Source organism: Primulina huaijiensis, chromosome 10 (assembly GCF_012295235.1).
Source record: "Primulina huaijiensis isolate GDHJ02 chromosome 10, ASM1229523v2, whole genome shotgun sequence".
Lineage (NCBI taxonomy): Eukaryota > Viridiplantae > Streptophyta > Magnoliopsida > Lamiales > Gesneriaceae > Primulina > Primulina huaijiensis.
In genome coordinates, this window is record NC_133315.1 from 9,109,645 (window position 1) to 9,122,480 (window position 12,836).

The 12,836-nt window shown below is 34.4% G+C and overlaps 1 protein-coding gene and 1 non-coding gene across 2 annotated transcripts in view; one reads left to right on the top strand and one right to left on the bottom strand.

The window, feature by feature from the left end:
- LOC140985877 (uncharacterized) overlaps positions 1-12,836 on the top strand; it is a 36,771-nt gene that overhangs the window by 8,854 nt on the left and 15,081 nt on the right. The window lies entirely within an intron of this gene.
- Positions 7,890-8,000, bottom strand: LOC140987045 (small nucleolar RNA R71). Its single transcript, XR_012177046.1, has one exon. It is a non-coding gene; the product is annotated as a small nucleolar RNA R71 (small nucleolar RNA).

Genomic DNA, 12,836 nt, shown 5'->3' on the forward strand with positions numbered 1-12,836 from the left:
CTACTTATAAATGGGAGTTTTCATTTATTGTTGCTATATGTTACACTAAATTCTTTGAACCATTTAAATGTTTGTTTGGTATTACCAACCATTTAAAGTGGGAACCTTGATTTACTATATATAAATATATTATAATATTAATTTCTTGGTACCATTTAAATGTTAGTTTGGTTTTTCCAACCATTTAAAGTGGGAACCTTGATTTAGTGTTTACAAATATATATATAGCACAATAAATACTTGACCACATTTATAAGTTTTGGTATATATTATATACTTATAAGATAATAAATTATAACATAATATAAATATGATTATTTAATATATTGGAACCATTTTATTAAGTGGATTTCAATATTGTTCGTTAATGTTAACTTTATTAAAATACCAAGAGTGGATCCTTTAATCTCAACTACTTAAATTAAAATTTGAACAAATAAAATTTACCCATTAAATATTCAAACAATTAAAATTAAAAAGAAACAAAAACAAAAACAAAACAAAAAGACATTGTAGTGGACTTGTAATTACCTTAGCTTCCCTGTAGATACGATATCGGACTCACCGAATTATACTACTTGTGGACAACTTGCTCTTAGGAGTGGAACAATCAAAGTGACAACATGCATCAATACCGCGCCAAGACCGAGCTTCGAAGCATCGGTATATAGAACAAACTCACCGGGCCCTGATGGCATGGCCAAAACTGGTGCTGAGATAAGAGCTTGCTTCAAAGTATCGAAGCTCTTCTTGCACTCATCGCTCCACACAAATTTCACATTCTTCTTGGTCAATGCTGTGAGTGGAACTGCGATGGAAGAAAATCCCTGAATGAGCTTTCGGTAATATCCTGCTAAGCCCAGAAAACTGCGGATCTCAGATGCATTCTGCTGCACAACCCAGAATTCGCACTTACTGAACTTTGCGAATAACTTGTGCTTCTGCAAGGTCTGCAACACTGTGATCAGATGTCTGCTGTGATCCTCTCGATTCTTCGAGTAGACGAGAATGTCGTCGATGAACACTATCACAAACTGATCAAGATACGGCTGAAATAAGCGATTCATGAGATACATGAAGATCGCTGGCGCATTCGTCAAACCGAACGGCATCACAAGGAACTCGTAGTGGCCATAACGAGTCCTAAAAGAAGTCTTCAAAACATCAGCATCTTTCACCCTCAATTGGTGATAACCGGAACGTAGATCAATCTTGGAGAATACCGAAGCTCCCTGCAACTGGTCAAATAGATCTTCAATCCTCGGAAGTGGGTATTTATTCTTCACTGTAACCCTGTTCAACTCCCGGTAATCGATGCCAAGTCTCATAGAGCCATCCTTCTTCTTCACAAACAAGACTGGCGAGCCCCGTGGTGAGAAACTTGGTCGAATGAACTCCTTGTCGAGAAGTTCCTGAATCTGCTTCTTCAGCTCTGCCATCTCTGTCGGCGCTAGTCGGTACGGTGCTTTTGAGATCGGTGCCTTACCTGGCATAAGTTCAATAGAAAACTCCACCTCTCTCTCGGGTGGCATACCAGAGACGTCCTCAGGAAAAACGTCTAAGAAATCTCTAACAATCGGAACATCTGCGGCTGACTAACTGGGTGTCTCGGAGACAGATATAAAAGTTGCTAAAAACGATCGACACCCCCTATGCATGAGCTTCCTAGCCTGGACATAAGGAATAATGTGCGGTAAGGGAAAGGACCTGTCCGGCTCAAATAAGAACTGTGTCATCCCAGGCGGTTGGACTAGAACAGATCTCCGCTGGAAGTCTATCAACACTCTGTTACGCAATAGCCAATCCATGCCTAATATGATGTCGAACTCTGGCATTGGCAAGACAATCAGATCCGTATAAACAAGGTTGCCATGAAGCTCCAGATCTATGTCTCGGATCACATTGGTGGCTGCCATCTCCTCTCCCGAAGGTAGTACCACTGAGTAGGCTACATCTAGCCCCACGGTCTTAACTTTGAGAAAATTCGCAAAGACCTTAGAAATAAATGAGTGAGTTGCCCCTGAATCTATCAGGGCTTTTGTAGCTGAGCCAGCTATGAAAATTCTCTCTGAAAGGTTAGAACACTAGGCTGAACCCAATAATAATAAAACTAACTTATAGACATGCAAAGGCCAAAGTTCTTCTAACTTAAATTCCCCAAAAATAATACTGAGTAGAGCATGCAATCCTATCGCAATACTAGGTTCAAAACCTCACCCAAAACATTAAATCGAAAATATAAATTTAAAGCTTAAAGGTACCTGTCATAAGCATGGTATCGGGGTTCGTCTCCACTGCATGAAGAGCAAATACCCTGCCTTGGGTAGGCAGATTCCTCTATGGGCACTGCGGTAGCACGTGGTCTGGGCTACCGCACTTGTAACACTTCCCAGAGCAATACATACATACTCCAGGATGGCGGCGTGAGCATTTAGGACAGATCGGATGCTCAATAGGCTTAGGGACTGCGCGTCCCCGCTGTTGCTGGTGCTGCTGGTGGCCTCTGTTTCTGGGCGGGCCATGGAAAGGCCTCTTATTCGACTGCTGATGCTGCTGAGGAGGAGGGCGATGTGGTACCTGGGCTGGGCGCTTGCCCTGGCGGTCTCTCTCGATATCACGCTGATCCTGCTCTGCAGCTAGAGCTCTGGACACAGCGACCTCATAAGTAGTAGGGTCAGACACCCTAACATCACGGCGCAAGATCGGCCGTAGACCCACCAAGAAATGCATCAACTTCGCTTTAGCAACATTCGCGATCAGGGGCACAAAATGACAACCCCTCTCAAACTTACGGATGAACTCCGTAACAGTCAGATATCCCTGTCTCAGGCTCGTGAACTCAGTGGTCAACCTGGTGCGCACTTCTTCAGTAAAATATTTGGAGTAGAATACCTCCGTGAAGCGCGCCCAACTCAGCGTAGCCAAGTTCAGGGCTACTGATGCTCCTTCCCACCATAAGCGGGCATCTCGTCCGAATAAGTAGGTGGCACATCGGACTCTGTCTGCATCTCCAAGCTCCATGAACTCGAAGATAACCTCGAGGGACTTGATCCAGACCTCGGCAATCATGGGGTCCGTCGTCCTTGAAAACTACTTAGGACGCATCTTCATGAATCACTCGTAGACAGCCTCAGGCCCTGTCGGCCTGGTCATCACAGCATCGTTCCCCGCAAACTGGGCGAAGAACCGAGTCATCAAAGCTAGCATCTGGGCATTCATATCTGGTGGATGGGGTGGAGATCCCTGCCTCTCCTGCCTCTGCTCCTCCCTGTCCTCAAGACAAGGCTCGTCGTCTCTCACTCGCTCAACAACGCGTCTAGGAGGCATACTGTTCCATACATAACCCATACGTAACCAACATGCATAATTCCATAATTTATTTAAATGTAAATAAATACTGAACAAATAAAAAATCTGAACGTAAAAACACTTCATGAGAACATGCAGTTAAAATAATTCCGGCTTTAAATAAAATGCATGAATGTAAAATTCACAGACCGAAGACGTGACTTCGTGAGCTTCTCGAGATCAGTAGTAGTGCAACCCTTTACAGAATCATTGCTCTGATACCACCTGTAGAGGCCTCTTAATTCGTACTTGAAAATTTGCGGAAAAATTTAAAAATTTTCTCTTTAATTAAATAAAATGCCTTATTCATTAATAGACTGATAAATAAAGTTTAATGTTCAAAAATAGCAGCAGAAGTAAATATTGTTTCAAAACGACAACTTAAAATAATTCATTGTAATAAAATGAGTTTTCTCTAAAAATAATAAATAAACTGATAAATGAGGTCCTCGGGTCCCACTACTGCCGACTCGAGATGGCTCACTGGTCCCCGCCCTCGGTTCCGACATCATCAGTACCTACAACAGTCAAGTCTAGTAAGTCTAAAGACTCAGCATGCATATATCGTAAATAAAAAGTAAATAGATAATAATAAAATTGCATGCGAAGTGAAAATATCATGTCATGAGGAATTATAGTACTTGCATAACTGAACTGTAAATATCTTATCATGGATAATTATAAATACGTGCATAACTGAACTGAAAATCATAAGTGAACTGTTAGCTCAATAGAGCTCTGTAATAAAATAGCCTGGATGATAATTTTGTTGAGATTATGTTCTACGCAAGTGGCCACATGAACTGCACTGAACTGAACTGAACTGAACTGACCGGTAACTGACGACCGGGACCGGTAACTGACGACCGGGTGAAATACTAATCGTCTGATCAGACTAATGCCATAGTATACTGGGTGGTACAAAACTGAACTGACTGGTAACTGGCGACCGGGTGAAGTAATAATCCCACAATGGTATAATGGCCACAAGCAATATCACATAAATCTCAAAAATGGATAATTTTATTTTTATGCACGTAATATAATTAAATAACGTAATTAAATGTCCTGTATTAATTTTACCAAATGGGTTGGATCGTTCCCAGGCTCACTGCGACTAAAATTTAACATGAAAAATATGCAATTGATTTTTCTTGACCAAACTTTGTAATTGAATCCAAAAACGAGACAATTACGCCAACTGACTTAGTACTTAATCATGACTCCGAACCAACCCGAACCAACGTTTACTCATGATTAAAATACTCTTAAAAATGATTAAATAATGCTCCTAAATTTACAATACTCGAAATTTAGTGAATGGAGGCCAAAAACGTAAAACGCTCTTTCGAGAGTCACTTTGGCACATTGCACCGTAAATTCTCGTACGACCTCTAAAATGATCCGACGCAAGGAAACGCAAGCATGCTGCTGTATGTTTGGATAGCAAGTCACTTTGGCACATTGCACCTAACTCAATGAGACACTGTCCAGTTCAAGGCCATAGGCTAAAAGCCAACCAAGAACTCAAACGAGCCTCTGAACCGAAGCACCGACTTGCTGTCCAAACATACAGCAGCATGCTTGCGTTTCCTTGCGTCGTTTTTAAAGCTACCCGGCCATTGGGGCTTGAACCACTGACCAAAACCTCTTGCCAACATCCTAAGGGAAGGTTGGAACCATGGCTAAGGGCCCAAGGCCAGCCACAATTCGAACCATACCAAGAAACTATCGAAAAGTCCCACCCGAGAGCAATTCTGTGCGTGTGTGGTGTTGCTACGCTTCTTGCTGTCATGGACCATTCCAGTGGCCATATGGTTGACCATGACATAATCTAGACATCAAGGGGTATGGTATGAACCGTGGCTATGGGCCAGAGGCCAACCAAGATTCACACCACACCACTAAACTCGAAAGTTACACCACCAGAATTCGAAAGGGGAGAAGGGGCTGTGGGTTGTTCTTGTGTTTTGATTTAAAAACAAATTCACCATGGACCAAGCCTCCAACAGGGCAACTTAGTCACGTCTTACACATGATAGGGAAGTGTTCTAACCATGGCTATTGGCCCTTAGGGCAGCCAAGATCAGAAACTCTCCTTGACAGCAAAACAGAACATTTTTCGAAACTTAAATGGCATGAATGAAGATTTGCTGTTATTTTTGGTTTCTGGAATGCATGGGGCTTGTTTGAATGGACCAACATGGTCTTGACACACCCTAGTACGTGTCTATATGCAGCCTTGGAAGCCTGGAATCGAACCAACACCTAGAACCATCGAAACAAGGCAAAGGCGTGAAGTGTTCAAGAAGGCAAGAAAATTCTGTACATGGTTCGAAAGTTGCTGTCATGCATTTTGATTTTTATGGTTAATGATCGTGCACAAGGGATGTTAAAATCAGTATATGACTTGATTGAGGAGTAAATAAAAACATATACATGCCTGGATATTTTTGTTTTGAAGAAAACAAAAAGAAATACACGATGCGGCGTGGAGGAGACGGAGTGTTTTTCTTCTTGTTTCCTACTCGATTTGTTCTCCTATTTTCTCACGGTTTTCTCACGATTTTTCCTCTCTAAAATGCTCTGAATTTCTCTCAAATTTCGGTGAAGAGGAGGGGGAGGGAATGGCTAGAAGATAGATGGGAAAGTTGACAAGATAAGGGAATGAAATGATCTTGCTATCTTTCTAGTGGTGAGATAAGGAATGCTTAGGATATCACAAGATTTTTTGGGGATATTTTGAATGTATTTGATCGACCAATGTGTCTAGGAACAAGAAAAATTGCTTAATTAAATTATTTGATTGTGATTTAAAAGTGGGGAGAATATCTAGCTAGGAAAATTTAAGGGGAAGATAATAAAGAATGAGTTGTCCAACTAATTAAAATCTATTGAAATAAGGGATGACTGATTTTGAGCTTGCAAAAATAAGGGAGAATATTGCTTAATTGTTTAATTATTGAGGATTAAAGTTGAGGGATTTATCTCCCAAAAATTGGGCAAGGAAAGGACCAATTGAAAGATAAAAAAAAAAGAGAGTTGACAAATTAATTAAATCAAATAGGGGTGGCCGAAATTTTAAATAAAAATGGAGGGAAAATATTTCTTAAATCTTGTATTTTAATTCTTTAGAGTTTGATCTACCCATTAAATATTTTAGTGAATAAATAAATTAATTAAGGAATACCATTATCTTGCATGCATGGATATTTCTTTAAATTTTAAAGATAAATTTACTATCATGTAAAATTATAATTTCTTAATTAAAATAAGCCTAGATTAACTTATCTCAATTGGTCATATATTTTATTTTAGGCTTTTAATTAAATTATTGAACCTAAAAGAATTCATTTACTACTTATCTCTAATTAATTAAATGATTCCCCTAAATTTTCTTTTACAATAAATTAACTTTTTATTTATTTTAAATAAATTCTAGGAATATTTTCTTAATATTAAAATTTATCTCTTTATTCCAACTCCGGTCTGGCCTCACTTATTTAACAAAAAGGTAGCAACTAAACTACTGCATGAAATAAATACATTTAACGAATAGAATTTAAAGACTCATGAAATAAAATCATTTTAATTTAAATACTAGGAATTATGCATGGCTTATACGTAGTCTAATTTACGGGTTCTACAATCGGTGAATTCGGCATTTTCTATAGTGGGAATTATATTATATTAGGTGTGTGTTTAAATATTTAATTTTCTTGGAACCATTATTTATGTTGGTTTCTTTTGTTTTACTTTTAGTTAAACAAAATTGCAAAAACCAAGAATAAATTCTCGAGCCTTGACAAAATTTATAATTTGTAAACTTCGTTGTTGCATTTGGTAATCTATAAATTAATAAATTTAAACTTAAAATAACCTCTATGTGAATCGATCTCGTACTTACGAAATATATTACTTGCAGACAACCTACACTTGGGTGAATTATAATTTAAGTAGTAGCAAGTTTTTGGCGCCGTTGCCGGGAGGTATAAATTAAGTTTATATTTGTTAATTATGTTTTATTTATAAGTATTGTGTTTTTTTTTGTATGAGTATTTGGAATCCAAAAAAAAATGGTAGACTTATTCGAGTATCTGAAAATAATTTAAAAATGGATGATAATTCAAATAATCAAGATAATGATAACAATAATAACAATAATAATAATAATAATCAAGAACATGATCAATTAAGAACACTTAGGCACCATATGAACCCTATTAGAACTAGTGCTCCATCTTGTTTAGTTTTTCTGTTGCATCTAATTTCAACTTTAAACCTCAAATTCTTCAACTTTTACCAAATTTTCATGGCTTAGATTCTGAAAATCCATATTTACATCTAAGAGAATTTGAGGAAGTTTGTAACGCTTATAATGATTAAAATTGTAGCATGGATATAGTTCGATTAAAGCTTTTCTCTTTTTCTTTAAAAGATAAAGCTAAAACATGGCTACAAAATTTGAGATCAAGTTCAATAAGATCATGGGAAGAAATGCAACAACAATTTCTCAAAAAGTTTTTTCCTTCCCATAGAACAAACTCTTTTAAAAGACAAATTACTACTTTTTCTCAAAAACAAGGAGAAACATTTTATCAATGTTGGGATAGATATAAAGAATTACTTAATACATGCCCACATCATGGTTTTGAAACATGGAGAATAGTTTCTCACTTTTATGAAGGTCTAATACCTAAAGATAGGCAAATGATAGAATTCATGTGTAATGGAACTTTTGAAGATAAAAACCCAAATGAAGCTATGGAGTATTTGGATTCATTAGCAGAAAATGCTCAAAATTGGGATAATATAGGCACAATAGAACCACCAACAACTAAAATCAATAATTCAACAAATGGGGGTGGTATCTATAATCTTAAAGATGATATAGATATTCAAGCTAAACTTGCATCTTTAGCAAGAAAAATTGAGTCATTAGAAATGAAAAAGAGTGGTCAATTAAAAAGTATTCAAGAAATTGTTTGTCATATATGTGATACACATGATCATGCTACAAAAGATTGTCCAACATTACCTTCATTTAAAGAATGTCTCCATGAACAAGCAAATTATGTTAACAATTATAAAAAACCAATACTAGATCCTTTTTCAACATCATATAATCCTGGATGGAAAAATCATCCTAATTTTAGTTGGAGGAATGATAATAATGCACAACCCTCACAACAATATTTTCAAAATAACCAAAATCATCAAGGTTATATTCCTTATGTTACACCTCCAAGAAAAAACTTTGAAGATGTAATTCATGCATTTATCCAAAAGCAAGAATCTATCAATATTCAAAACAGTCAATCTATGACTGATTTGAAAGAAACTCTTGCAAAATTTGCATCTGCACTTAATATTCATGAAAAAGGAAAATTTCCATCTCAACCTCAACCTAATCCTAAAAATCAAAATCAAGAATTAAAAAATGAAAAAATTGATCAAATAAAATCTGTTATTACCCTTAGAAGTGGTAAAATAGTTAATGATCCATATAGTAATGAAAACAAGGATCATTTAAAATCAAAGAGTAAGGATGATAATCCTGATACTTTTGAGAATGATGATACCTTAAATTCTAAAAATAATATGTTGAATGATAAATCATCTGAAATAGTAAATGAATCAAATAAACCTCCACCATTTCCTCATGCATTAACAAATCATAAAAAACAAAAAAATGATTCTGATATCTATGAAGTTTTTAAACAAGTAAAGATAAATATTCCATTATTAGATGCTATTAAACAAGTACCTTCATATGCAAAATTTTTAAAAGACTTATGTACTGTGAAGAGAAAATTGCATGTGAAGAAGAAAGCATTCTTGGCTGAACAAGTAAGTTCTATTCTTCAAAATAATTCTAGTTTAAAATATAAAGATCCTGGTTGTCCAACAATTTCATGTATTATTGGAGAAAATAAAATTAAAAAAGCTTTGTTAGATTTGGGAGCAAGTGTGAATTTACTTCCTTATTCAGTTTATGAAAAACTTAATTTAGGAGAATTAAAACCCACTTCTGTTACTCTCTTACTGGCGGATAGGTCAATCAAAATACCTAGAGGTATTGTAGAAGATGTGTTGGTTCAAGTTGATAAATTCATATATCCTGTAGATTTTATTGTTTTGGATACACAACCAATAGAAGTACATAATGAAATTCCAGTAATATTGGGACGACCATTTCTAGCAACTTCAAATGCTTTAATTAATTGTCGAAATGGAATAATGAAATTGTCTTTTGGAAATATGACTCTAGAACTTAATGTGTTCAATTTATGTAAACAACCAAGTATTAATGAAAATGAATATGATAATGAAATTGAAACAATTATGGAAGAAAATATACAAGAAGAAAACTTAAATCAACAATCTGAAGTTTTTTCAATAGAATGTTTTGAGTCTGAAAATAATTTTAAAAAAGATGATAATACAAAACTTGAATTAAAAGTTTTACCATTCGAATTGAAATATGTATTTCTTGGTGAAAATAAAACATTTCCTGTTGTAATTTCTTCCACTCTTCTACCAAATCAAGAAGAAGATTTAATTAAATTACTTAAGAAATATAAAAATGCAATTGGATGGACTTTGAAAGATATAAAAGGTATAAATCCTTTAATTTGCACACATAAAATTCATTTGGAAGAAAATGCTAAAACATATCAACAACCACAAAGAAGGTTAAATCCACATATGAAGGAAGTTGTTAAGAATGAAGTATTAAAACTATTAGACGCTGGAATTATCTATCCAATCTCAGATAGTAAATGGGTAAGTCCAACACAAGTAGTACCTAAAAAGTCAGGCATCACTGTTATAAAAAATGAAAAGGGAGAGTTATTACAAGCTAGGATTCCATCTAGTTGGCGTATGTGTATTGATTATAGAAAATTAAATGATGCAACTAGAAAAGATCATTTCCCACTACCATTTTTAGATCAAATTCTAGAAAAAGTAGCAGGAAATTCTTATTACTGTTTTCTTGATGGGTATTCGGGGTATTATCAAATACCTATATCATTAGAAGATCAAGAAAAAACTACTTTCACTTGTCCTTTCGGAACTTTTGCATTTAAAAGAATGCCATTTGGTTTATGTAATGCTCCGGCTACTTTTCAAAGATGCATGTTAAGTATTTTCAGTGATATGATTGAAGAATTTGTAGAAGTTTTTATGGATGATATAACTGTTTTTGGAAACTCATTTGAAAATTGTCTTAAAAACCTAGAAGAAGTATTAAAACGATGTGAAGAAAAAAATCTTGTTTTAAATTGGGAAAAATGTCATTATATGGTTAAATCTGGGATTGTGTTAGGTCATGTGATATCTGAAAAAGGAATTGAAGTTGATAAAGCCAAAGTTGATGTTATTGCTAATTTAACATCACCAAAAACGGTCAAAGAAGTTCGATCATTCTTGGGTCATGCAGGTTTTTATAGAAGGTTTATAAAAAATTTCAGCATAATATCTAAACCAATTTCGAATCTTTTAACAAAAGATACACAATTTGAATGGACTCAGAAATGTGAAAATGCTTTTAAAAAAATAATTAATCTTTTAATTACATCACCTATTTTACAACCTCCAGATTGGTCTTTACCATTTGAATTAATGTGTGATGCAAGTGATTATGCTATAGGAGCTGTGTTAGGACAGAGAAAAGAAGGAAAACCGTATGCAATCTATTATGCTAGTAGAACCTTAAATAGTGCCCAAATAAATTATTCAACTACTGAAAAAGAATTACTTTCAGTAGTATTTGCATTAGATAAGTTTCGATCTTATTTAATTGGTTCTACTACTATTGTGTACACTGATCATTCTGCCGTAAAATATTTATCAAATAAACAAGATGCTAAGCCAAGATTAATACGGTGGATTTTATTGTTACAAGAATTTGATATTATAATTAAAGATAAAAAAGGAAAAGAAAATGTCGTAGCCGATCATTTATCTAGAATAATGACTGAATCATCTCATAATGAAATACCAATAAATGAAAATTTTCCAGATGATCAGTTGTTTTATGCTACTATTATGCCCTGGTTTGCTAACATTGTAAATTTTATTGTGACAAATAAAATGCCTTCTCATTGGAATTCACAGGATAAGAATAAATTCTTGATAGAAGTTAAAAAATTTTATTGGGATGATCCTTACTTGTTTAAGTATTGTCCTGACCAAATTTTTCGACGATGCATACCCGACAATGAAGTAAGTAATGTTATTAAATTTTGTCATTCTGAAGCATGTGGAGGTCATTTTTCATCCAATAAAACAGCTGCAAAAATCTTACAATGTGGATTTTATTGGCCCTCTTTATTCAAAAATACGCATTTATTTTGCAAATCTTGTGAAAACTGTCAGAAGATGGGATCAATTTCAAAACGAAACATGATGCCTTTAAATCCAATCATAATTATTGAAATATTCGATAGTTGGGGGGATAGATGTTATGGGTCCATTTCCATTATCTTTTGTATATACGTACATTTTAGTCGCTGTTGATTATGTTTCAAAATGGATTGAAACAATTCCATGTAGAAGTAATGATCATAAAGTTGTTATAAAATTTTTAAAATAAAATATTTTTAGTCGATTTGGAATACCTAGAGCAATAATTAGTGATGGGGGAAGTCATTTTATAAATAAATCATTTTCTTCTTTGTTAAGAAAATATGGCATTACACATAAAGTTTCTACCCCATATCATCCTCAAAGTAATGGTCAAGTTGAACTTGCAAATAGAGAAAAAAAAACAAATTTTAAAAAAAAACAGTTAATCCAAATCGAAAAGATTGATCTTTAAGATTAACTGATGCATTATGGGCATATAGAACTGCATTTAAGACATCATTAGGGATGTCACCATATAGGTTAGTTTTTGGTAAGCATTGTCATTTACCGATTGAACTTGAACATAAAGCTTATTGGGCAATTAAAGCATTTAATATTAATTTAGATGATGCATCTAAACTAAGAAAATTGCAATTAAATGAACTAGAAGAATTAAGAAATGATGCATATGAAAATTCTAAGATTTATAAAGATAAAACTAAAACCTTTCATGATAAAAATATTATGAGAAAGTCATTTGAAATTGGACAAAAAGTTTTACTTTATAATTCTCGTTTGCATTTATTTCCAGGAAAACTAAGATCGAGATGGTCAAGACCATTTATAGTTAAATTTGTTTATCTTCATAGTGCTGTTGATATTGAAAATCCTAAAAATAATGACGTGTTTAAAGTTAATGGGCAAAGACTTAAGCCTTTTATAGAAATTGAAATTCTCAATGATGATTTTATGCCTTTATATGATCCATGATAGTTGTTTGATATTTTCATTTTGTTTTTGCAGATTCTAGTTCATTTCCCGGTTAAGTGGCGGATAACGGTACTCCGTGACTATCTAAGTCGGTTTTTTCAGTTTTCCCAAAATAATTGAAATATATAATAATAATAATAATAATA